The sequence below is a fragment of the Rhyacophila brunnea genome, unplaced genomic scaffold (assembly GCF_057557595.1).
Source record: "Rhyacophila brunnea isolate RB1 unplaced genomic scaffold, BYU_Rbru_1.0 scaffold_9, whole genome shotgun sequence".
Taxonomy (NCBI): domain Eukaryota; kingdom Metazoa; phylum Arthropoda; class Insecta; order Trichoptera; family Rhyacophilidae; genus Rhyacophila; species Rhyacophila brunnea.
Window position 1 is genome coordinate 20,127,983 of NW_028233361.1, and position 27,410 is coordinate 20,155,392.

Genomic DNA, 27,410 nt, shown 5'->3' on the forward strand with positions numbered 1-27,410 from the left:
TTTGAAATGTAGCGACACATATGTAATTATTCCATCTGTACAGTAAGCTATTTTTAACTTTAAATTTGTAACTCTATTAAAACGTACCATTAGATTGATATTATTTTGACAGCCCTGTATTCCTTCGGCCGGCATCAGTTTACGTCGCATACATGTTATGTTTGAAGGTTATAATAATAATAATAATAATGATTATTCATTCGACCGAGAATTGTAATAAGTAATTATTGCGTTTCTTAAAATAAATCCCCGATGGTTAGAGGTTTTTGAGGTTAGACTGAATTAAAATGACCTTTGATCCTTTCAACGCTGAGATTACTTTCTGACTGAACTATGAATGACCTTATTCCTGTTCAGCTCGCTCTTAAGTGAATTATTATCTGATCTACAATCAATCAATTATTGTTGAGCTAGCCACGTTATACAATCATATTTTAAGGATTTAGCAAATGGTGTTCTTATCAAATTGTATTTTGATCATCATCTAAGTTTGGGAAATATTATCGTCCAGTGATCACGATTTTATGTTTTTTTTTAAAATACTGAAATATTTCGCGGCTCCCTGGCAGGAGCTTGAGGGTCCCCTAGGGAGCCACGCCCCCCAGTTTGAGAAGTACTGCTCTAGTCCATATATCAATATGGCCCGGCTGAAGGTTTTATACAACTTTATTTTGGTTATATTTGAGAGGAATCTTTATCTGAAGTGTCTTTGTGAACCGACGTAAGGTTTCAACAGAAAATTTAATTATGTACTATTTACAATGTTATTGTCCCGGTCTCGGAAAGAAAATCGTCTTAACCGGAATATTATGACCACCGAATATGTCATAAATCACGTCCACCGGCAATGTTGAAACTCTCTTCCATGCGAACAGGTGAGACCATTCCAGGATAGTGACTTCACACGGCTAGCCAAAACGATTTGAAAGTAGCTTTTATACATACCACAATGCAACATTTTGCTGATAATTATTTAACAGTTATCATTATTTCAGTAGGAGCTTGACGTCTTCAATATATTGCTCTTTCTACGAAGCGTTTTTCTGTTGCCAATTTCTTCATAACTGATCCCTTTAAAGCAGTGCCATTTAGAGCGGTTTGATCATTTAATACCTACGGAGTCCGGACTATCACAAGATAGTGACATTTGTCCAACTATTGTTACAATAAATATTTTTCTCTTACAGATGATGCTTATCAGAAAATTAAGAAATTGTAAATATGTATCTTAATTTTAGACTTTTCCTTCATAGAATTCGGTGGTTACAAATGATGTATTTGAACTACTAAAATATCCACTTAATACGCTATCAACTGTAGAATACGTAAAAACGACAACACTGAATATAAGAATACAAATTGTGTAATATTTGTGAAGTTTTTTCAGCAATAAATCTTCTCTGCTTAAATAATTAATATTATAAATTCCAAAAACTGAAAAATATATATACATAGGTTTTAATACAGTATGCATATTGATAATCAATATCAAAATTAAAAATTACTTATTATTCAAATAACTTGCGCGATTGTATTTTATAATGTGATCATTTCGGGGCATGAAATACTAATTAATAAAAAAACGTTTGTATTTTTATAACAAGCATAATATTGTTAACGTTTGTGAACATTACAGTTATTCTAAATATTTTTGCATTTATTGAAAAAAAAAAACTTATTAGGTTATGAGGCTATGATACTATCCCACACACAAAATCACAATTTAAACAAGCTTCAATATTAGGATAATACCGTAATAAGATTTGATATACATAAAAATGATTTCGAGTTATACACATTTATATTTTTTAAAAATCGATGTTTTTTAAAATAAATATAAAAAAATATTAAAACTATGAATTAATCAAAAATCTATTCGACAGAATAAAGAATGCTTAATAAATTAAATTTTGATAGTAAACATGACTTTAAAATAAATATTTAATATTAACATGGTATCACCGGCCTTCTTCGCGCTTAGGCGGAGATGGCAGACCATGATAATGTCATGGCCAAAGAAGCGGGGGTGGGAGACAGAAACGCACGGTGTATGCTGTTGTTGCTGGTTTATTATAAGTCGTTGTTGCAGGGTATTGTCGTTAGACGGTGGGTTGGTAATGGCGATTTGGCGGCCTGTCGCGGGCTGGGCTGCTGATGCTTGGCATCCGAGGCGAGAGTCAGTGCTTGCGGCTTGGCGATGCGGTCTTTTTGGCTGGAGATGCTTTTATCTTCGCGTCTGAGGCGAGAGAGAGATGCTGGCTGTTCGGCGGCCGAGGCAAGAGAACCAGGGCTTGCGGCTTGGGATGCTAGCTGTTGCCCATTCGGCGTCCGATGCGAGAGAGTTTTTTCGCGCGCGTCCAACTGTCACGAATACCTCTATTGTAATATATGTGGTGTTTATTTTTTACTCATCCTCCTCATGATGTTATCCCATATTGATGGTCGAACACCATTTGACTGATCTTTGCTTTATACTTATAATTTATATTAAGTACTTTTTTTGAAAACTAAAATAGATCAGCGGCCCAATTACAGTGGGTAAATGGGTCAGGTCAGTTCACAAGTGACATGATATAACAAATTGACTATATTGTAATAATGTTATGAAATTCATATCAATATTTTTTCATCAAACTGCGTACTTATTTAAAAATGTTATCAAATGTAAAAAAAATAATAGACAAGGTGGCTTTACCAAATAACATCACTAACAATTTTAACAAAGACAGGAATCTATCATTATTATAGATTATGAAACACTGTAAAAGTACATAAAATGAGAGTTGATAATGACATGTATGAAAATAATAGAATTGACATATTTGTAATCATATTAAATTTGTAACTGTCGTGATGTTATATTGTGCCATACATTATATTATTATATTACGTCAAAACCCCGATGACAGTAATATACTATTAAAATTAATAAAAGTGAAGTATCTCCAATGACGTCCCTTGGCAAAATTCTGCCCTAAAGCATTTCCACAAAAACTAATCCCAAATACTGGTGGTTTTAGGTAGGTGCATGGAGATATGTAGCGCTGACTGGTTTGTAGGGACCCTTGTAATTTTTTTTCCTGCGTGATTAACCATCATCACTCTTACAATGGAGACAGGTATCTTTCCGGAAACATGGAAGATGTCGAAGGTTACTCCAATCCATAAGAGTGGTACAGAGTCATCAGTGGAGAATTACAGGCCGGTAGCTGTTCTCTCTGCACCGGCAAAAGTTCTTGAGTTGATCATGAACAACATGATTTCTCCAAAAATTGAGTCATTTATAATAAATGAACAGCATGGATTTAGAGCAGGCCGATCAACGGAAACTAACCTGATGGTATTAACCAATTATGTGTCATCGGCACTGGATAGAGGCCACCAGGTTGACTGTTCTTACAATGACTTCTCGAAAGCATTTGACAAAGTCGAACATGATGTCATGATGGAAAAACTCCAACTTATTGGATTGTCTGATCGATTTTTGAAGGTATTCGAGAGTTATTTTAGGAACCGTCAACAATACGTGTCGTACGGTCTTTATCGGTCACAGACCTTTTACACATTTTCTGGTGTCCCTCAGGGCTCAAACTTAGGGCCGTTGCTATTCACGATTTTTATAAATGACATAGCATTGGTCATAAAAAATGCTATGTTTTTGTTGTTCGCTGATGACTTGAAACTCTTTTTGGAAGTTGTCACCTTGGACGATTGTCGTCAGCTTCAACTTGATATAGATAATATATTAGATTGGGGCAGGCGTAACAAACTAGAATTCAATATTGATAAATGCAATCTTTTGTCGTTTACCAGAGCCTCAAAAATGTGCTTTTTCCAATACTCGATGTATGGCAGAGTTCAGTCACGAATATCATCTGTAAGGGATCTTGGCATTACGTTTGAGAGTAAACTGACATTTACTAGCCATACCTATAGTTACCATTTGTAACAAAGCGCTTAAAATGTTCGTCATGCGTACTTCCCGGGTCTTTTCGGATATTACGGTATTAAAACTTTTATTTAATTCTTTAGTTCGAAGCAGACTTGAGAGTGGATCTATTGTTTGGGCACCGCATCACTTGAAGTATATCCTTATGGTGGAGAGGGTTCAGAAGAAATTCTTGAGACTCCTTTATTTCAGGTTGTATGGATACTATCCGTGGCTTTATCCAACTGACTTTCTCTTAGGCATGCTTACATACAGCAGTTTGCAATTTAGAAGAAGTCTTTATTTAGCTATGTATTTTTTTCGACTTATACGAGGCATAAATAAGAACTCTGCTATTCTGGGCAGTGTTGACCTGTGTGTCTTTGATAACTATCTTAGAAATAGAGAACATCAGTTGTTTATTCTCCCAAGGTGCAGAACTAACCTGCCACTGGTAATGCCATTTGGGAGGGCGATAACTATGTTCAACGAAATTGCTTCGGGTGTTGATATATTCCACCTACGTGAGGATGAGTATAGGTGGAAGTTATTTTATAAATTCTTAAAATAGGGTTTGCTTAACTCATCCGGTGTACTTCCTTGTACCTATCTAATTAATATTTTTGTATGTACATATTTCTACTGTTTAATAACATACTATCTATCTCTTTTTGTATGTAACACTTACTGTTTTAAGTATATTTATTTGTTTTTATATGTCATTTTGTGAACGTCTTAAACTTATAATTTGTAATGTCCAGAATATGTTAAAAATAAATAAATTGAATTGAATTGAATTGAATGGTTAATATATGGATTACAATACAACTATGTTTATGATTATTTATATTATATTGTACTCTCACAAGACCCGAAAGACCTCCAAGGTAGAACTCCAGTCAAACGGTCGGTCTAAAGATAAATGTCTCAAGGACAAAAGTGATGAGGAACTGTTTTTCGGACCCTGCGATTATCTGTATTTCTGGCACCCAACTCGAGCAAGTCAGCAGCTACGTCTATCTCGGACAGCAGGTGTCCATAGACGGAAGCATGCACGATGAAATTGCTCGAAGAACAAAGCTGGGATGGAGTGCTTTCGGACGTCTGAATAGTATCTTCAAGAGTGACCTACCATTATGTCTTAGGCGTAGGGTGTTCAACCAATGTGTGCTACCCGTGCTCACGTATGGCTGCGAGACGTGGACCCTCAACACGAGAGATGTCCAAATGCTAAGAGTCATACAGCGAGGCATGGAGAGGTGCATGTTGGGCATCACGCAAAAGGACCGTAAGAGAAACGAATAGGTTAGGAAGCAGACAAGAGTACGCGATGTAATAGACAATGCCAAACAGCTGAAATGGAGATGGGCGGGGCACATTGCTCGCCGAAAGGACGGCCGCTGGACAAATGCCGTCATCCAATGGTACCTAAGAGGTACAAAACGGCCACAGGGTCGCCCTAAAAGCCGCTGGATTGACGAACTGGTAAAGTTCGGCGGAAATACGTGGCAGCGAACGACACAGGACCGAGAGAGTTGGAGAAAGCTTGGGGTGGCCTTCATCCAGCAGTGGATTAACCCCGGCTGATGATGATAATATTATATTATGTTGATTATTTTTTAAACTAAGATGTTGACATTTTATAATGAAATGCTTGATTGAAAAGCGCCACTGCTCTTAAAAATATGTGTTCGTTCCTTCATTTGCCGTCCTTTATAAATGGCCAGCCCTACGCAACGTATAACCTGCCTACCCCCATGGGACGTCACTGAGTAGCTCACTTAAATAACACCAATAACATCTTTGGCGATATGTTATAACAAATATTCAATACATGACATACCTCAGTGGCGCACCCAGGATTTAATATTGGGGGGGGGGGCAAGGAGGAGAATGTAAATTAGTCCCATAGGATCTTTATCTTCTTGACAGCCTAATTTCTCGTTTATCTATTGCACTCGATGTACCTACACCATGGTCCCCACATCCTGAAACGGGCCCTCAGGCTAGGATATTTGGCAGGCCTCCTACCTACCACCAAGATTAAAGGCAGTGTGAAACACTACATTAACCTTTTTTCAAATTGTGTTTTAGTTCAAATTAAGGGTACTCATACAGTGAATTATTGGCGTTTGTTAATATATCTACTTTGATAATGGAGCTGTCGAGTATCGACACATAATAATCAAAAAATATATTGCATAATTATATAATTGAAAATGTTCATGGCTATGAAGTATAATAGCGCCGCGACTTTTTTTTGCTATTAAAGCTAATTTATGATGTGTGTTTATCCCACTTATATGGTCAACCCGACACGCCGGGCCCCCCATAGCCCGGGCCCCCAGGCTAGAGCCCTGTCAGCCCTCCCCAGCCATGACCTACACCACTCCGGAATTTGGGTGGACACCGAAAAATTTTTGACAGTTCCATTAGGGATTGGTTTCTAAAAAAAACCTGACATTAGTGTTTCGAAATTTTTGTGTTAGAAATTAAAATCTAAGAAATTTTTCTAAAAAGGGTGCTGGAGAGTTATTACAAATCATTTTTTTGCCGTGTTTTTAATTGTCTAAGCCCAAAGGTATGGTTTATCGGTTTTCAATTTCAATGTTTAAAATCATTCTGATAATAATTTTGGGGGGTGCCAGGGCCCCTTGCCCCCCCACCTGGGTGCGCCACTGACATACCTACTTGTATATATTGAAATAATGCAAGTCCTACGCGTCGATTGCAGGATGGATTTTGTCGATTGCGCCATAGTCCCATAGGAATTGAGCCTAGAACATGTTACCATCGTAGGTATACATAGAGCAGGATTTCATTTAGATTTTAAAGAGAAAGCCTTAACAATTATTTCTTTCATTATTTTATTAACCAGCTTACTTAAAAGTAATTTTGTGATCTCGGTGTACCACTTGATTCGTAATGCGCCACTCACGGCCTGACGTTGGAGTGAGAGAAAGATATGTGAATATCCATGCTTTAAATTGAGAGGTAGTATGAGAATTTGGCACAGTATGAGAATTGTTTGACTATGGGTACATGAGTGTCCCAAAGAAGACCAAAATAAAACATTGTAATGGAGTATTTCTCTGTGATGGTCAAATACAAGACAAGTGTTTTCATTAAATTTGTGATAATCTACGAGTCCTGTGAGAACAACCTGTTTTAGCACAAATCCGTGATAATATATGAGTCTTCTTAAATTAATATGATTTTTATATAGACTTTTCACAGGCCGTCAACGTATCAGTAAAGTTTACTCAGTGAGAAACGCCGAAGATGAAAAATAAGATTATCTATCACATGAATTTCAAACGAATGTACTTAAAAGTTACAAATAATAATTTTTCATCAAATAATATAAATATTGATTATTATGCATTTCTCAGTACGTCAGTCAATGCTATATTAATTGGATGAGCGAAATTCATGGGATATTTAGTGTCATCAAAATTCAATCGTGAGGGGCTCAGTTAATAGTTTATCACTATTGAATTAAAATGTTACTCCATATCGGTCACTCCGGATCGCCGCGTCAAAGGCTGAATATCTCACTCCGCTTTTCATTAATTTGTATTGTATAACAATCACTCACGTGCTTTGGGCTAACGTACGAGTATATTCCTCGCTGTTATCTTTCCGTTAAACCGTCTTAACCGTCAAATAAACATGCAACTGCTCTCAACTAATCGTTATTCACTCATCTCCTTATCTCACCATCACCCACCTACCTCCAAAAATTGTAAAGCTTTAGCGTACTCAGCCAAATATAAAACGTATATTCTTGTTTAATAGTAGTAATAGGGTAGTGTGATAGATCACTGCCAGTTTTGATACTGGATATCACAGCTTATTTGAAGTTCGACATACGTGAGTATAATATTATAATTGCCTCCGTTGTAATAAAATAAAAAATTGACTTCTGGTAAGCGTAGTTTTTATATTGTGGCCTTATATCTTTGGAGAAAAAAGCAGTTTTACCTGTGAATCTTTTCTAGGGCGGTATTAGACTATAAAAGATCTATGACAGATATCTTTTATGAAGAATATTTTACAACATAGTAGTTTATATTTTATAAAAAAATCTTTTATTAATGTAATAGCACGACAATATTATCTTTTATCAAAGAATAATCTACATCAAAGAGTTGCAGTGTTGCTAGATAAAAAAATTAAATTCAGTAAATTGATAAAAATATTAAATTTAAAAAAAATCAGCAATTTTATTTGATTAAAAGTAGATTGGTGGCTTTCAATCTATGCACAAGTATCTCCTAAAAATCACGCAAATTTGACATTTAATCCAATATTAAATATCAGTAGATCTGCTGAAATTGTAGTAAACGTACGTAAGTCACTGTTGTGAAAAATATAAATTAACCAACAAAATTATGAATTATAATTACGAAAAATATGAAATGCCGTCTTATTAATCGCTAGTCAGATTACAAAAAATCAAAATTACAAACTAGAAACATAAACATATAGTCCAACATAAATTCGTTGTTAATTTTATCCGTGAACTTGTGTAAAATAATTTATGCTGTGTAATTAATTATCAGGGTTTCGAACTGTTATTTTTTTAGTTTCGGTTTTCGTTCCGGTTCAAGTAAAATAATATATATATCGGTTTGGTTCCGGCTTATGGTTTTTGGTTCAGCTCCGAGTGATTATTTTTTTAGTTGTATTAAAAAAATATTTTTTATAGTTATTTAGAACACTTTATGCTACTTGTATGAGAGCCCGGCGCCATGCTCCGAAACCAATGGTTATGCTGCAATAATATATTATAACTTATGAGAATTATGTTGAGATGTGTCACAGATCATTAATGGTTTCTTTGTGCCTTGAATTTGACACACATATTATTACGAATAGAAAAATCGATATTTTTTTCTGTTCGGTTCCAGTTTTCGTTCCGACAAAAATAACGGTTTATCGGTTTTCAGTTCAGTTCCGGTTCGAAGCGCTGGTAATTATGCTCTCTCGTGTTTTATAAAAGAATAGGTTTTTTAATTCTATAAAACGTTTGATAAAACATATTCGCCAAAAATCTTTTATATTCTAATACAAGTAAATAGTATAGTTGTTATCTTTCCAAGAGCCAATGAACGATAGAAAGCTATGAGTGATTATTTTTTGAAATCAGTATAAGGTAAGTAAATGATATTTAATTTATACAAGATCACTGCAGACGTTTTTATTATATATATAAACTTTTTACATTAAACAATACAACAGGATTGGTTTACATTATTAAAGAAAGTCTATATTCTATTTTCTATCAGTGGTGACGCGGGCTTGTACCTGAGGTTTTTTTCTTGTCAACTCACGAAAAACAGTTCAAGTATTCTGACGATCCAAAACTCTGTAATTAGAGAGGCGTCTATTGGTTTTTAGTCGAACCGTGGTTGAATCAAAACTAAAAAATCAAAGGGATTGTCTTGGTCTTCCCAAACATCTTCATAGTCTTATAGGTTTTTTACAGTACATTATTATATTGGAAATAATAGGTAAATGTAGTAATATTATAAAATCAGCACTTTACTATTTTTTAACTTATTTTTCACATATCTCCGTGGGTTTTTGCCGATCGATTATCGTCTCTAGGTTTATGCGATTTCTTTGACTTGTATGAGAATAATCGCATAGGTGGTTATGGCACCGACGAATGTGCAGACAAGTGCATAGTCCACTTTAAAAAAGTTGCATGCTGTGATGGTAAGTGGTCGCCTACTCACCAGCTGTAAAAATTGCACTAGTTGGTCTCGTGACTGTGTATCTAGAAAAATCATAATAGTTTATTTGTTGTATTCAAAGAGAGTACCACTTGTATCCGGAGCTCTCTTTGGGATTTTAAAGCTAATACAACGATTTTTTTAACATATCACTGCAGCCATGGTAAAAAATTGAATACAGCTATATATAAAACGGCAATGTAAAATTATTTGCAAATATTTCGATCGTTACCTTTAGTATCCTTATTGACCGTTTTCTTTTAATATAATTCTATTCTTTCGTTTCTATGGAAAAATGTATTTCTAATTATTAAACATAATAACGTAATATTTCAAATTATTATCCATTTTATCCCAGGTTCAAATCATAGGTCTGGCTAATATACGTAAGTATAATTTTTTTTTGAGTCAGAGTCTGGACCTAAGATGAGAAAGTGACTAACATCCATTTCTCGTTAAGAGCGGACGTGCTCAGCGTGGGTCAAAATGGAGCTTTTTTTCTATTTTCAAAGCATGATCCTGGACATACCTTAAACATTGTAGATAATCTATTTATATAATTTTGAAGCCTTATTATCCTTTATATTTATTATAAACATTTGATGACTGCATAAAGTATTTTTATTACATAACATAGTATTCTTTTAAACCTCTCGCTCTAATGTTTTAGAATATAGTCATATTTCAGCACATAAATGTTCAGTGGTGTTAAGATTTTATATTTTTATTAATTTTTAAACGCATTTATAAAACCATCAGTATAATTTATATCGAGATTATTTTAGTGAAATATTTACGATAAAAAATTATATTAAAATCTCTGTCATCACAAATTTGACAAGAATTAGGCATTTTATTATTCAAAAAATGGGCAAGATTAACGCATTTGAAGATAATTCTAAAGATACTAATTATAAGCTATGTCTTTGACCATTCAAGTGTGATAAACATCCTACGAATAATGATTGCTTTATAATAATTATTGACCTAAGAATAAGGTAGTGTTTTTTTGAAATACACCATTTCTTTTGTCATTCCCCAGTGGTTAAGCTACAACATACGGCCGTAGCCATAAATTGACAAACTATAATTGAAGTAGGGAATAAAATGATGTTGAACATGTTCTAACCGATTTTTTTAAACGGTACATGTTCAAACACGCGCGTTAACATCATTTTACTCCCTACTTCAATTATAGTTTGTCAATTTATGGCTACGGCCGTATGTTGTAGCTTAACCACTGGGGAATGCCAAAAGAAATAGCGTATTTCAAAAAAACACTACCTTATTCTTAGGTCAATAATTATTATAAAGCAATCATTATTCGTAGAATGTTTATCACACTTGAACTGTCAAAAACATAGCTTATAATTAATATCTTTAGAATTATCTTCAAATGTATTGATCTTGCATATTTTTTGAATAATAAAAAGCCTAATTCTTGTCAAATTTGGGATCACAAAGATTATCAATATAATTTTTTATCGTAAATATTTCACTATAATAATGTCGACATAAATTATACTGATGGATTTATAAATGCGTTTAAAATTAATAAATCTAAAAAATCTTAACACCACTGCACATTTATGTAGGTACTGAAATATGACTATATTCTAAAACATTAGAGCGAGAGGTTTAAAGGAATACTCTGTACCCGAGAAGCATATGGATGCAAGTCCAAAATTTGAAGAAATGAGTTAATGATGACAACTTATAATCAATGATCATGTTTTTCAGTGGCAGAGAGATGCAAGTCCTATCTTAAATAATAAAGGAGTTTCAATGTTGTATACGGATGCAACAACCATAACTCATTAGAAGCAGAAGGGTGTACAAGGACTTGCATCCCTATGAATCAGTAAAATCAGTTGCATTCAGACTCAAGTCCAATGTACATCCGTCTGCTTCTATGGTTGCTGTCTATGCTTTTGACTTACGCATCATTACTTGTCGCGACACGCACGGAGCTGCCAGATAAATAACCTCAAAATAGTGACAGTTTACTTAAAATTTCAATTATTTACCATATTTTTTGGCATAGTTAAGTTTAAAACATAAACGATTTTACCTGGTGTCTAATATTATTACTTAATTTTACCTCATTATCAATCAGTTTAGCTGTAATGTCATCCAGAGCAAATAAAATTCTTGAAATGGCGCGGCGTATGCATGATCAAAACAATTCACCGATTACGGAAATACCATTACATAACTGTAAGTTAACAAAGTTATTTTTATTTTGTATTATATTTTAAAGTATTGTTAATAGAATTATGCTCAAGCAGATTGTATAATTACCTCGAAAAAATGAAAACAATTCGTTCACATAATGTCAATATTTTCATCGTTTTATTTTTACAAAAATTCAATTGTTACCTCAAAGAATAATAATTTATGAATTAATTATAATGTTATCCTTTTCAGCAACTTCAATCAATTGCCCCGATGACATTGATGCAAACATTATTGGCGTACTATCAACAAATGACATCAATATTGAAGATCTTACACGTAAGCTATTCAAATAGATAAAAAATAACACAATAATAGTATTATTTGTTTCGAATAAGGATAGCAATGAATAAATATGTTTTTTTTTCTTATAGAATACAATAATTCCTTTTATTATGACGAAATTCAAAAAAAACTGACAATTCATTACCACTGCCAATATTATTATCCGAAGAAGACACAACAATTATTATTGATTCTCAAAGAGGAAACGCAATACAAAGTATGTTCCAGGGTGAGTACATTTTTCATTTATAAATTTTGAAAAAATTATGTTGGCATATGTTGGCATCTTTATAGTGTTTTATCCTTAGAACGTACAATCTTCAATCCATACAATACTAAAAATATTGTTATTTATTTACAGAATATTCAACAGCATACGATGGCAATATTTTGACTGAAATTGAATTGCCTTCAACGTGAAAGAAATCCCCTGAACAAAATTCAGCAAGGCTTACATTAGTTGATCCAATATACAACTCCGACTCTGACAAAGATCCTGAATGGACCATTAACAGCTCTACCGAATTAGACAATGAACACTTTATTATTCCCCCGGTTCATTTAGAAGAATTCCCCATTTGTTTAGAAGAAACTGACAATCTTATTTTGGAAGAATCATCAGCTCAAAAGAAATCAGTTGGGAGAAAACGTGTGATTAATCAGACTGAATGGAAAAGACAGCAGGCAAAAACCAAACGCCTTACAGGAGTTCAATACAACTCTGCTGTTAGCAGTAAGTGGATACCGGCCAAAGCATTGAAAAGTAGACGCAATCAGCGTTGTCAGAGAGATTGTAATTTGATAACAAACCAACAAAGAATTGATATACACGAGAGGTCTTGGAAAACGGAAAGTTGGGATTTACGTCGTCAACTTATTGTGTCATTGATAGATATTGAAATCATTGAACGATTACGGCCAAATAATAATTTAAAGCCGTTTATCAGAAAATACACAAGGTGCTATTTTTTGGCTGTAGGGATGAATCAAAATAAGATAAGAGTGTGCAAGACAATGTTTCTCAACACTTTTAATGTCAGTGACAAATAAGTCACCCTCGCAATTAATAAAAAGCTTCAGTGCACGGGATCGGTTCTGCCTCCAGATGGTAGGGGTCGGCACCACCCAGCAACTAAGCTGGATGATAATATAATCAAATCTATAGTGAGTCATATTGCATCATTTCCCAATTATGAGTGTCATTATTCTCGTAAGAGAAGCAGCAGAAAATATCTGGGCACTCATTTATACGTAAGCGTGATGTTCCAACTGTACACAGAAATGCATCCTGAAAATCATGCAAAAGAATGGCTCTACCGCAAAACTTTTAATGAAAAATTCAACTTGAGTATTCATCCACCAGCTAACGATACCTATAATGTTTGTGACCACTTTATCGTAAAATTAAAAAATGCAAATGAGACGGACAAACAAAAGCTCCAGGAAGAAAAAAATGAACATATCAACGAAGCAAAGTTACGATACGATTTGAAAAAAACGGACAAGTTTCGAGCAAAGACATCATCTTCTGAAGTCATATTAATGGTTGATATGTAAAAATGTCTTCCTTGTCCGTTTTTGACAAATGCCCAATCATTTTATTTAAGAAAATTGTGGGTTTTGAACGAAACCATTCTTGACAGCACAAATGAAAAAGCATATTGCTGTATGTGGAATGAGACAGTTGGTGCCAGGGGGTCAAATGAAGTAGCGTTTTGTATCATTAAATGGATATATGATGACATGGGAGATGATGTGGAAGAAATAACTATCTGGTCGGATAACTGTGCAGGCCAGAACAGAAATATTACTGTGGCCATTTCATATGTGTGGTTGGTACTTCAAAAGATAAAAAAACTCAAAATAATCAACCACAAGTTTTTACTGCGAGGCCACACTCATTTGGAGGTAGATTCAGTTCATTCAGTGATTGAAAGGGCGAAAAAAAAATCAAAACAGTTCTAAATATTTTCCCCCGTGACTGGGAACAATTTATAAGGATCTGTAAAAAGGACAATCAATATTCTGTTCATTCCATGAACTTGGAAAATTTCAAGAATATGGGATTACTTTATACCGGTTCCCAATCACCTTTTGTGGCACGAAAAAAGAATGTTGATGGTGAGGATTTCCTATTATCCACGGTGGTCTGGCTGCGAGCTGACGCTAATATGCTGGGGGTATTATTATATTATAAAAACACTTTTCAGCAAAATTGCTTCAAACAACTTGACGTAAGAAGAAAAATGAGAGGTGTTTTGACAACTCCAAGTGTAATACCCCAAGTGAATAACAATTCATAACCTTTAAGTACCGCTAAGTTTGCAGATCTGCAAAAAATATTGAAGTGGGTTCCGGAACCACTGCACTTTTTTTTTTACAAAAACTTAAGTCACAAGAATAATATGCCGGAGTATCCTCAATCGGATGATGAAAACATGGAGAGTTAAATTTTATTTTTTATGTACCACTGTATTTTTTTGATTTTTTAATGTTAATAAAAAAAAATTATAACTGTATCGGAGTTCTTAATAACCTGTAATGATTGTTTTCTAACTTTTCATTAAATCATAAAATGTTTAAACAACTACTACTTAGGTACAGTCCTGGACTGCCAGTCAATTCAGTCAAATTTTCAATTTAATTTTGAAGCATAAGGACTCAAGTCCATATTATCTTTTTTAATATTTTTTTTCTATGTCTTATACATATACAAAAAAAAAACACAATTATTCTTATTCAAAATTAATTGAATTTCATAACTTATTTTTTTTATCAATCTGTATAAATATTTATAAAAGTTATAAGAGCTTAACATATTATAAAATAGTTTTTTGGCTCTCCTGAACATTTCATGTTTTGGACTTGCATCCGTTTGCTTCTCGGGTACAGCTATTTTATGTAATAAAAATACTTTATGCAGTCATCAATTAATGTTTAAAATAAATATAAAAGATAATAAGGCTTCAAAATTATTTAAATAGATTATCTACAACGTTTAAGGTATGCCCAGTGTCACGCTTTGAAAATAGAAAAAAGCTCCATTTTGACCTACGCTGAGCATGTCCCCCCTTAAAACAAAAAATCTGTTTATAAAAAACTCGATCATTTGGAGGTCCATATTATGATCTTATTTGGAACGGACATGGTCAAATAAATAATAATACTACTTACAACTTCAAGAAATCTATTAAATTATTGAATTTGTTTTGTTTACCTAAAGTTTCGTTCATAATCAGTTTGGTGGCAGTGTTACTAATTCTTTTTGCTTCACTAATCAGTCCTTCGCACGCAGTTGATAATATTATGAGTGTTAATATGAAATGAAAGAACCAAAAACCGATGCTCATCAATGCCATTACGTTCTGTAAAAAAGTATATTATGTATTAATACCTAGTGGGTAGGTACCAATTTTCACCCCTTGAGATCTAGTGATTAACTTACACGTACGTCGTCGCTGTATTCAATAAAATTACATGCAACCAGTTTAGAAATATTATAATATAATGCCTAGTACAAGAAGGCGGTAGAATTTGCGGAGTGTTTGCAGGTGTGGACGGTGCAGCGTACACACCGCTAAATCCACCTCAAATCTTGGCGCATTCGCTGATGTACGCTGTTCGCTGCCTATGTTCCTTGTTCGGCTCGCCTGATGTAAATACAGCTGCATTTTATTGCATCCGTAAATCATAATTAGTATTCCATAATGAAGGTATCACTACCATTATTAATGCACTACTAAACTTATAATTTATAACTTTTTAAACATTTATAATTGTAATAAAACAGACCATTAAATTAATTTGAAATGAAAGGCGAAATATTTACCATCATATTATATACTTATGGCAATATTTTATGAAAACCATAAATTCATAAAATTAATTTCCATTACGTACCTACACCTCTACAGATCTTATAGTTCACTCTTTAGATTGTGATATTATTGTTGTGTAGTTATTTTTGAGATACAAATTATAATTAATTCTAGTTCTAAACATTGATATCGACATTGTAGAACAAAATACGAAATATGTATAAACATACTAACTCCTTCGATTTTGAGGATGTTTGCTTGGATATACGCATTGATTCCTGACAAAGCAGATGTAACTGAACACAATAACGTAAAGAGAATCTGAAATAAATTGAAAACAATCCAATATTAATTATTTATTTATTTATTTTGAGACATTGCAATTTTAGTAGTTATAGTTCTTTTGGTGCGTTTGGGAAAACAGATCATAGTGTATTTTTGGCGTTTGACAAAGTTGCGCGCGCTGATGTAACGCATTTGGCGTGTGACGCCGATGTAACGCGATTGGCGTGTAAAGGAATTTGCAACACAATTTATTATTTTTATGATTATTCATTCTTAGAACTATTATAACATTCTACACCGTTAATTTATATTCATAAAACTTTATTTATATTATAGTTTATATTTATTTTTCATTGTAAAGATTGGGTATCAAGAATTGAGGCTATATTTATGTAAGTATTATTTAATATATACAATATGTAATAATATATGTATATATATATATTTAATAACAATGGTATGTTGTGAATTTACAATATTTAGATACTTCATACACAAAATACATATTTTTACAGTTTATGATAATATTTGTCGTATATCCCATGTCAATTTATTTATTAGCGGTTTATAATAATTGAAGACAATAATAATTATTATGTATCTTCACAAAAGCCAATATCACATTTCAGTTAAACCATTAAATAGACTATGTTTTACTTTTGCACCCAGGGAATAATAGTGGCACAACTCTAAATTGTTGTTTTTGCAGGATAGCAGTTTGAATATTTTATGTTGGTGTGTTAAATCAGTTTTTTTAATTACTTTACAATAGCGTGAAGTTGGCACACTGGAGTCATCTCATTTTGAATGTTATCCGCAATAACAATGGCACAATGATCATTTTGCCATTATTTCTGCTTGAATTCAAGTAAAATGTTATAATATGATAATGACAAAAATGCTTTTAAGGTCACCATTATATTTTTAAAAATTATGCCGCTATTTGTACGGATAGAAATGATATCTTGGAACATTTCTGCATACTTAACTCAAAAATTACAAATTTGGACTTGTGCCACTATTATTGGGTGCGTTTAAATTTGTAATAAATTGTTATTGTTAAAGAAAATAGTTGTTTAAGCAAAGATGGTCGAAATAGCGGTTTGTTAAATTTTTCAAACACAGGTTTTGAGATTTTTTTCTACCAAAGTAGGTTCATTTTGCAATAATATTATTTATTCGCATACATAATATAATTGCTGATGGTACCTACATCGATAAAATATCCTTGAGACCGAAATGAATATAATCATAATATCACGCCAATAAAATTTGTTTTTTTATTAATTCATCATGGGTACTTCTGAATCGATTATAACCTCTGTATGGCAAAGATGATTTTTTGTTTTGTTACGCCAAATAGGTATAACTTCTAACGCGCGTACAAAAGTACACACACCGATTTTTTTTGTATCTCACTGATTGAATTGACTTACTTGAAGACCATTTGTTGAATTTATTATGTCAATATTATCAGCGATCCTGTCATAAATACGCATCATCCAAACATTGTTGCTTTTTCCATTTTCCCATTTTTCTTTATGTCTTCTCACAAATATTTTTATATTTTCCGAGTTTGAGAAATTTCTCATAATAACATTGTTATTATTGAAATCAAACATCGAGTCAGGTGTCCATGTTAATTTTTCATTATTCTCATATTCCAGTCGTTGATTTAGAAACTGAAGTTGTCGTATGCTAATGATAATTTCGATCGAAAGTTGTATGATAATCCCATCACTAAGCATCATATGAAAATTGTTTAAAAACTGAAAAATACTGTAGGTATTAAACCATATTACAAAATCTAAATTAAAAAATACAATGTAGTAAACAAGGCATAAAATTAAACATGCCAACCCATACTGTCTGATGGTTTTATAAAAGTCAGTTTCAATGCATAATTCACGATTTATATTATCAAATTCTGTAAAAAGCTTCGTATGCAGGGGTCCATTAAAAACTATTGACATAAATAATCCTATAAATGCGAGTAAAAATAGTGAAACGTTGAAAATAGTTTCCACTATCAGAATTGATAATCTTAATTCGGTGTAATAATTTGTGATATTTTCCCAGAGACAATATGCAAACACACATAAATCCACGATTAAAATGCACAGTGAATAAGTCTGGCGAACATTAATACATTTTGAATATTTTATAAGACGAAATTTTAAATTATTTATCCCGAATATGGATACATAAACGTAAAAAGGCTTTACGACTGAAAACATTTTCAGCGTTGCGGCGGTAGAAACAACAATAAATTTACATATTACGTTTCTGATGTTATAGGCGTTTTAATTTAGGTAAAGTGATTATATGAAGTGCTTTCTACCTACCTAAATATTTTCTATTACAATAATTTGTGTTGGTAAACAAATAAAACGATGATTAATTCTATTGAAATGGACTCTTACTTGTAATGAAAATTATGTGAAAATAAACATTATACTATGAGTAATTACTATATTATTAATATTATATGGATGGTAGATTATAATTTTACTATAGTATAAAAAAAATTTAAGCTCAATACCTATATTATAAAAAAGCTCGATCTCTCAGTTTCTATTTGTTATAAATACTGTAATTTTAAATAGGTTATTTCCTTAATACTTTTAGCATTTTATATTGATCTTAGAATGTACATTATTTTTTTATATAACATGTTATATTTAATACTTATATCATATAGAGTATTTTAATTTTTTTAGCATTTTAGGCCGTGAGGTTCAATGACAGTAGTGTAGTCATAGTGAAACAGTTTTTAACAGTAGCAGTGAGAAAAACAGAAACACCTGGGCTTTGATAGCTTTCTATAAATATATTGAACATCCATAATTTTGAAAAAAACTTTCTGAGAAAATATATTATAACCAATAGAAATAATCTTTTTTGAAAAAAGGAAGGCAGGGAATCGTACCTGTATCTCCTGGGTTTACGCCCCACCCGCCATTACCTCTATGCTACGCGGTGACATACTAATTGCGACAAATTTTATTGCCCACTTTTAAAACCCACTCATCAGCGCTCTTCTAAACAAGCTACTTTGGCAATCGCTTTTTGTTTTATTAAATCAAAGTAGATACCTATTATTTCAATTACTAACCGACGTCGTGAATTTCTCCAATATTTTTTTATGATGTAACTTGCTTGAACTTGGTAATAATTTATAATTAACTATTTCTTTTATTCAACGAACAATTCACAAGATTTAAGAATGTACCTTATTTCCTTTTATACTTTCATTGTTTTCTTATACTTTTTTCAAAAAAGATTTTTTCTATTGGTTATAATATATTTTCTCAGAAAGTGTTTTTCAAAATTATGTATGTTCAATAATTAGAATGATACATTCTTAAATCTTGTGAATTACATTTTATTAGACTTAAGATTACAATTAGACTTTTACAGCGCTTTACGGTTTGCGCGAGCTTCCGTTTTCCCATCCATATGCACGGGCTTTCCGATACAAACCGGTTTGCGCAGGTAAGCTTGTCGTAAAGCATGAGAGTCTAGCCGGCGCTTAAGGCCAGTCTTTATATTATATTAATCACCAGTAATGCGCCGGCTACACGGCAGCGACTTGCCTGCGCGGTCTTGCCTATGCAAAAAAGACGGAACACTCTCGCGTGGCCACACGGCACAGGTAAAACTGCGCAAACCTCATTACGTTTACAACAGAAGTCGTCGTCGTGAAAACACTGTTATTCGGAATCGCAGCAATGTCGTGTCAAGTGATGATTTGTTTTTGTCACAAGCGCTTTTATATTGTTTATTGGTTAATAAAAGAGAAATAATCCTCCTGATCCAAGTGGACCGAATAATGGCTATTTAGAAGAAACATACACTCGCATATAAATCAGCATTTTTTGCTTAAATATAATATATACCAGTGGTAGTGACGTCCCGTGGGGGGTGTGCCATGGCCCCCACATCCTGAAGCGGGGCCCCCAGGCCAAGATTTTTGGCGGGTCCTCCTACCCATAGCGTTTCCCAAATGTTGTTCCGCGAGGTAAAAAATAGTATTCAGCGTATTGTTGAGTACCTACCTACATCTACTCGAAGTATTTAATATCGACAAACTATAATCAAAAATTTGTAGGTATTCTACAACCATATAAGTAATTTACACTTTTAATAATCTTGAAGTAAACTTCCACCGCAGGCGATTTTTTTTACTATTAGAGCAAATTGTTGATGCGTGTATATAGTGTAGTACGTGGACCAAAATTATAGTAGGTACGTGGTCCCAAAAATTATAGTATTTGATCAAAAAATAAAATAGTAGTTAGCTACCTACTCATTATTTTGGGTTGAAAATGTATAGGTTTTTAATCATATCATATCATATCATATCATTTCAGGTTAAAGTACCACAACGATGGTGTATATATGTCGTCAGTGGCAGTGACTGATCTTTCAGATTCTTTCACCTTTTTCATTTCTTTGCGGTATGAGCTTCGCAAAGAGTTAATTTTTTTATCACCATGTCTCTATGAGCATCTGGTTCAACCTGTAACGATATGATAATATTAGTAATATGTAATTGCAGTACCTACATACACTACGTCATGGCCCCCACAAGTAGGGGAGCTGATAGGGCTTTAGCCTGGGGGCCCGGGGTTAGGGGGGCCCGGTGTGGCGACTAGTTAAATGAGATGGACAGAAAACAAAGAGACTTTAAAAAATAGTCCGGGTTCAGCAAACCGGTGAGCGAGGGGATCCTGCTCATCTTGGCTTGCTTTGACGAACTGGTGCACAAATACCGGTAATAATAACTGAATGTGATTATTGGCGCTGTGCTACGGGTCTGTTCCCCGCTATGAAGGCTTCAGAAGAGTTCTAAATCATTCGGCCGTCGATAACTATCTTAAAAACGACTATTAGTGGCGGCAGAAGTTCGTCAGGAATCCTTCGGATGGGCGATAATAACGGTGATGCAGTGTCTTTAGGTGGCAGGTTGAAACGGCGAAAATGGCGAAATCGTTTCAACGAAGGTCGCAGGATCGTATTAAAATTGAATCGGCGAGGGTGGCGGAGCAAGGTGGCGGAATACAGTGACGGAGAAAAGTGGCGGAATTGTATCGGAATTATTTACTAGTATCAGAGCGCGAGTATGACTGTTCGCGACGAGTGCCAGTCGTGGAAAAAAAGGCCAAAATACTATACTTTAGAACAGCGTTTTCCAACCTTTTTTGGCTCGCGTACCACTTGGTAGTACATCACGCTTAATTGTACCACTTCGTAAAAATGATTGTATTTCGAGAAATTTGTAATTCTATTTGTATTATAAATTTTATAGGGTGACTATATTTCCCAGAATTCAATTTAAGTTAAAAAAAATGCAAAAGGTTTTATTTTTTCTGATAAAAATGAAACATTTGAACTTTACATATCACAATGTTTTTTTTTTTAAAAAGGTGCCGAAGCTCATTTCTTGTCGAAATTCAAAACCAGGACATTTAAAGAGGTTTTTTTAACAACTAATTTTTATTCAAAAAAATTACATAGAATTAAATTTAATTATATGTATTAAAAAAAATTAAGATATTAATAGAAAATATATGTATATAAAATTAATTAATCACGGTAAATGTAAAAATTCTTCTGATGAAAACGAAACAATTCACACTTTCATTTTTACAAATTTACAGCAACGCCGCAGGCAAAATTTTTGTTTGAAATATTATAATATTAATAAAATTGTATTTAAAAATATTTTTATTACCTAAATTTTCTATTTATTATCGAAAATAATAGTAATGAAAGTGTTGCTTAAGATTATAATACATTATCAAGTTATAAGTTTAATTTTTAAACAAATTTTACGAAAATATAAGCACAGTAATATAAGCCAAATAAATTTAATGAGATCCTTGTGCTTGTTTCGAAGAACATAATTTTTTGAAATTTGGTTCAAAAGATATGAGATAATACCCTTAAATCTACACCTGCGTCCAATTTGTTTCGATACTTATTTTTTAAAAAAACATATGAAGAAAAAGCTCTTTCTACTGATTCCGTACTAGTGAATGGTAATAAGAATTTGTTAACAACTGTACTGCATATTATTAATTAAAATCGCATAAATCGCATAAAACTGCATATTATTAATTAAAAAATTTTAACTGATTGTTATTTTGTTATTTATTACTAATACTTATGATAACTTTATCAGTTAGGGTAGTGTTGTCATTTTATAAAGTTAGTTTCCCGATTTTCCAATATCACCGATCTTATTCCGTGTTTAGAAAAATACTACATAAAAATGTTGTACGCCAATATATATAAAATATCAATATCATATCTACGGAGCATTTTTAGAGCAAGTTGGCGTCTACGTCACAGCGGTAGTTTGAGGAAGTGGACATTTGCAAATGCACGCACACACCATGTTGATCCAGCGGATCAGGCAGTGAAGTCCGACCTTATTATTACAATAAATTTAGTAAATACTTACATATTGGTGGGTCGCATCCAAGTTCTTGGACTATTACACCTGACTTGGTGACAGTACGAGGTATCTATGGTGACTGGTAACAGGACAAAAAAGAACAGCCAGTAGAAAAAATAAAACATTAATTTTTGTCGTGTCTATTTATTAATTAAATACTTATAAAACTTAAGTTTATAAAAGAAATATATATAAATATGTAATATATAATATTATAATCTCTGCAAGTTGGTCATTCGGCGTAAAAACCCCAATTTACCTCCTTGATTTTGATAATCATGCACAACTCCACATAATTATTAAACTCATTATTTCGTTGCACTTACACTTAGTCACCCAAGCATTTTGAACATATTATTTGAGATTGATTAAGACAAGATATACCTACTCGTAGCTTGCCGGCAACATTTGAGTTAAGTCCCGTTTAATTGACGCTTTCCAGCGATTAGGATTGCAGAAATTATATAACATGATTTTTTACGGCGTATTGAAAACCTGTGTTATTAAAAATCTACACAACATAATATAGAGTATAGACTATAGAGATACGACAATTTCAATATTAAATGTTATATTTTTCCTGAAATGTCATAGTTCTGTTTATCGGTGTTCCGTTTTGTCATCGTTCTGTTTATTCATGGAACTGTTATATACATTAATAATACATCACACCTATTTAATTTACAATGCTATTTGATTATAGCATCATATAAACTTTAAGTTTTTAAAGTAAACAATATAATATAATATAAACATTTATGCACCCACTTGAATGTGTCAAACTTAAGAAATATTCAGAGTGATCTCACAGCATTCAAATCACCATTTAAAAGCAGTAAATTAACTAAAATAACGCATTAAACCAAAAGCGCATCTGCAGTAATAAATAGAGTGATATATTCAATTCATTCAATTCATTTATTTTTTAACATATTGTGGACATTACAAATTATAAGTTTAAGACGTTCACAACATGACATTTAGAAACAAAGATATATAAATATAACAGTATTACATAAAAAAAGAGATATATCAGTAGATGAATTAGATAGGTACAAGGAAGTACACCGGATGAGCTAAGCAGACCCTATTTTAAGATTTTATAAAACAACATCCACCTAAACTCATTCTCACGTAGGTGGAATATATCAACACCCGAAGCAATTTCGTTGAACATAGTTATCACTCTCCCAATTGGCATTACCAGTGGCAGGTTGGTTCTGCACCTTGGGAGAATAAACAACTGGTGGTCTCTATTTCTAAGATAGTTATCAGGGACACACAGGTCAACACTGCCCAGAATGGCAGAGTTCTCATTTATACCTTGTATAAGTCGAAAAAAATACGTAGCTAAATAAAGATTTCTTCTAAATTGCAGACTGCAGTATGTAAGCATGCCTAAGAGAAAGTCAGTTGGATAAAGCCACGGATAGTATCCATACAACCTCAAGTAAAGGAGTCTCAAGAATTTCTTCTGTACCCTCTCCACCATAAGGCCATACTTCAACTGGTGCGGTGCCCAAACAATAGACCCACTCTCAAGTCTGCTTCGAACTAAAGAATTAAATAAAAGTTTTAATACCGTAACATCTGAAAAGACCCGGGAAGTACGCATGACGAAGCCCAACATTTTAAGCGCTTTGTTACAAATGGTAACTATATGGCTAATAAATGTCAGTTTACTCTCAAACGTAATGCCAAGATCCCTTACAGATGATATTCGTGACAGAACTCTGCCATGCATCGAGTATTGGAAAAACAACACTTTTGAGGCTCTGGTAAACGATAAAAGATTGCATTTATCAATATTGAATTCTAGTTTGTTACGCCTGCCCCAATTTAATACATTATCTATATCAAGTTGGAGCTGACGACAATCGTCCAAGGTGACAACTTCCAAAAAGAGTTTCAAGTCATCAGCGAACAACAAAAACATAGCATTTTTTATTACCAATGCTATGTCATTTATAAAAATCGTGAACAGCAACGGCCCTAAGTTTGAGCCCTGGGGGACACCAGAAAATGTGTAAAAGGTCTGTGACTGATAAAGGCCGTACGATACGTATTGTTGACGGTTCCTAAAATAACTCCCGAATAGTTTCAAAAATCGATCCGACAATCCAATAAGTTGGAGTTTTTCCATCAGGATGTCATGATCGACCTTGTCAAATGCTTTCGAGAAGTCATTGTAAGAACAGTCAACCTGGTGGCCTCTATCCAGAGCCGATGACACATAATCGGTAAATACCATCAGGTTAGTTTCCGTTGATCGGCCTGCTCTAAATCCATGCTGTTCATTTATTATGAATGACTCAATTTTTGGATAAATCATGTTGTGCATAATCATCTCAAGAACTTTTGCTGGTGCAGAGAGAACAGCTACCGGCCTGTAATTCTCCACTGATGACTCTGTACCACTCTTATGGATTGGAGTAACCTTCGACATCTTCCACGTTTCCGGGAAGATACCTGTCTCCATTGCGAGATTAAATATATATGAAAGCGGGCCTTTAACGAAGTCAATACAACCCTTTAAAAAAAATGTAGGAACATAATCAGGTCCCAAAGAGCGAGTATTCTTCAGTTTTTTAATAAACTGAAGTACATAGCCCTCATTAATTGAAAAAATATCGACGGATTGGGCACCACATGACGGTTTTCCTGACGTTGAGGCAACATCCAGATTTGGAATACTACTTGCGTAGACAGACTTGAAATGACCAGCAAATGCTTCTGCCACTCCATGTCCGGTCACCTCTTCGCCTTTCCAACTCATCCTATCAGTAAACCCACCATCTCTTCTTAACGATTTTACGTAATTCCAAAACAATTTAGGATTTTCGCGAATGGAATCTCCTACCGTTTCCATATATGTTCGATAGGCCCGTCGAACAGCTTGTCTCACTTTCGAACGATAGATGCTAAACATGATATAGTCAGTCTGATCATGCCCAGCCTTCCATACTGTATGATATTTATGCTTGACCTTAATGTCCCCAATAATCTCCCGAGAAAACCACCTCGGGTATCGCCTTCCACCACGACATGGCGACTTCCTCGAAAAACATTGATCAAAAATATTATACACAATATTGTAAAAACATTGTACCGCCTCATTCACATCACAAATTTCGAGCAACTCACTCCAGTCCACTTCACTCATCAATGAGTAAAGTAGCTTGAAGTTTCCGCCTTCAAACCTCCACCCGCCGAATTGGTTGGTTTTGTAAGAGGGAATTGGAGTCTGAAGCGGACGAGTCGACCGAAACCTGAGCAGAAAAACTAAAGTTGGATGATACACATCTTCGCGTACAAGAGGAGATATGCATCGTGAAAGCGATAAGTCGATATTGCTAAATACCCTATCCAAAAGTCCATTGCTAGAGTTAGAGACATCATTGTGCTGAGAAAATCCAAAAACAGAAGATAGAAATTCAAGGTCATCGCTGACTCTTTTACCACTACGTGCTGAGTTTAGATTAAAATCTCCCATTACAATAATCTTTCTATCTCCAATTAAGTTGATATTAGATAGCATACTCTCAATAAAACACTTATACACCTCCAAGTCACTTGCTGGTGGAAAATAAATGACGCAAACGTAAATAGTGTCTCCGTCGTAGGTCAGTTTCACCCAAAGGTCCTCATTTTGAGTCTCCAAAGCACGGAAACGTTCGGCCTGTAACCCTTCCATACTTCTAACCCCCAAAAGACAACCCCCACCCTGCCTGTGGCCTGCGCCGGAGTCTCGATCCCTCCTAAAGACTGAGTACTCACTTCCAAAATATTCACGACTAAAAACACTATCATTGAGCCATGTTTCAGTTAACCCTATGATGTCATAGTCATCAGCCAAAACATTGCTCAAAAAATCGACAGATTTTGTTTTCAAGCCCCGAACATTCTGGTAGTAGAATAATAATTGCTTAGGGCAATTCTTATTTTTATTGTTATTATTAAGTCAGCTACTCGGTAGCCGTGGTGTTTCCATCCTGGCAACCCATTCTTTAATAAATGAATGGCGGGGCCAATTTTCCGCCTTCAAAACCAACGTACTTAGCTTAGTAGGGATCCCTACCTTAAATGAAGCGTAATCACCTTTTGACTTCAGTTTAACTACTGTGAAATCAGCAGTACAATTAGTAATTTTTTTAATATAGTCGTTCAAGTTCGCAACTGTGGTGTCGCGATGAAAGGGGTAGAAGTGGTAATTTTTAACCACCTCCGCCCCCCCCACCGCCCCACCAAAGCTACCACGAATCGCAATGGCTGCCCTCTTCCTCTTCACTACCGTTGACCATTCTTCACCGGTAGTGGAGTTTCCAAGAGACACATCATTTGCTGATACCGGTGTCCCATCAGATTTCTGAGACGTCGAGGCCTTGGGAGTGACATCTCGCTTTCCCGCTGAAGTCTCCTTTGCACGAGTTGTGTCCTTCAAATCTCCGGCAATTTTTTGTGATCTTGTTATTATAGTTGTTGCACGGGTCTTTGAGTGTTTTTGAGCTGTCAGTGGTTTGGGCTCATTAACAGCTGCATTAACGTCGATTACGCCGATTAGCGTCGGTGCAATTAGTGGCTTCGGTTTTAACTGCGGAGTGGCAGGCGGTAGCGGGGGAAGACGTACGCACTGACACAAACACGAATAATTATTA

The 27,410-nt window shown here is 34.0% G+C and overlaps 2 long non-coding RNA genes across 2 annotated transcripts in view; one reads left to right on the top strand and one right to left on the bottom strand.

Annotated features, from left to right (window-relative positions):
- The window catches only part of LOC147063372 (uncharacterized), an 80,810-nt gene that overhangs the window by 36,526 nt on the left and 16,874 nt on the right, over positions 1-27,410 (bottom strand). The gene's annotated exons all lie outside the window — the stretch shown is intronic.
- LOC147063373 (uncharacterized) lies at positions 11,612-14,706 on the top strand. Its single transcript, XR_015072136.1, has 4 exons — positions 11,612-11,886; positions 12,097-12,183; positions 12,279-12,418; positions 12,551-14,706. It is a non-coding gene; the product is annotated as an uncharacterized LOC147063373 (long non-coding RNA).